Source organism: Tachyglossus aculeatus, chromosome 1, assembly GCF_015852505.1.
Source record: "Tachyglossus aculeatus isolate mTacAcu1 chromosome 1, mTacAcu1.pri, whole genome shotgun sequence".
NCBI lineage: Eukaryota > Metazoa > Chordata > Mammalia > Monotremata > Tachyglossidae > Tachyglossus > Tachyglossus aculeatus.
Genome location: NC_052066.1, coordinates 65145269 through 65146405, shown reverse-complemented (window position 1 = coordinate 65146405; position 1137 = coordinate 65145269).

The window sequence follows — 1137 nt, the reverse complement described above, 5'->3', positions numbered from 1 at the left end:
TGCCCTTTTTTCCCATTTAAGCAGAGTAAACCACTTCATTATGTTAGCATTATTCTATTTTTATAAACGTTCATAGGCTACACAAAGTTTCAGCCAATTAGCTGTGTGACCTTGGGCAAATCACTTAACTTCTCCGTGCCTCAGTTACCTCATCTGTAAAATGGTGATTGACTGTGAGCCCCCCTTGGGACAACCTGATCACCTTGTATCCCCCCAACGCTTAGAACAGTGCTTGGCACATAGTAAGCACTTAATAAATGCCATTATTATTATTATTGTGGGACTCATGGTTTCAGATTCTATAAACTCGTTGTGTGCAGGGAACTTGTCTATCAACTCTTTTATATTGTACTTGCCCAAACGTTTGCACGGTGCTCTGCACACAGTTAACGCTCAATAAATATGATTGATTGGTTGCTAAAAAGGGAAAAATAATCTGGACTAGTCTGGAAGCCCACCTTGTTAACAACACATTCCCGCTTCCCCCTAAACACCTGTTTTTCTCATCCCTTTCCTATTCACACCTCCTTGAAGAGAACAACTTGTTATAATGGCACTTATTAAGCGCTTACTACATGCAAAGCACTGTTCTAAGCGCTGGGGAGCTTACAAGGTGATCAGGTTGTCCCCTGGGGGGCTCACAGTCTTCATCCCCATTTAGAAGCAGCGTGGCTCAGTGGAAAGAGCCCGGGCTTTGGAGTCAGAGGTCATGGGTTCATTCATTCATTCATTCATTCAATCGTATTTATTGAGCGCTTACTGTGTGCAGAGCACTGTACTAAGCGCTTGGGAAGTCCAAGTTGGCAACATATAGAGACGGTCCTTACCCAACAGCGGGCTCACAGTCTAGAAGGGGCTCACAGTCTAGAAGGGACTCAGTTCCCTCATCTGTAAAATGGGGATTAAGACTGTGAGCCCCCCGTGGGACAACCTGATCACCTTGTAAGCTCCCCAGCGCTTAGAACAGTGCTTTGCACATAGTAAGTGCTTAATGCATGTCATCATTATTATTATTATTTGCAGGTGAGGCAACTGAGGCACGGAGAATCAATCAATCAATCGTATTTATTGAGCGCTTACTGTGTGCAGAGCACCGTACTAAGCGCTTGAGAAGTACAAGTTGTCAACATATAGAGA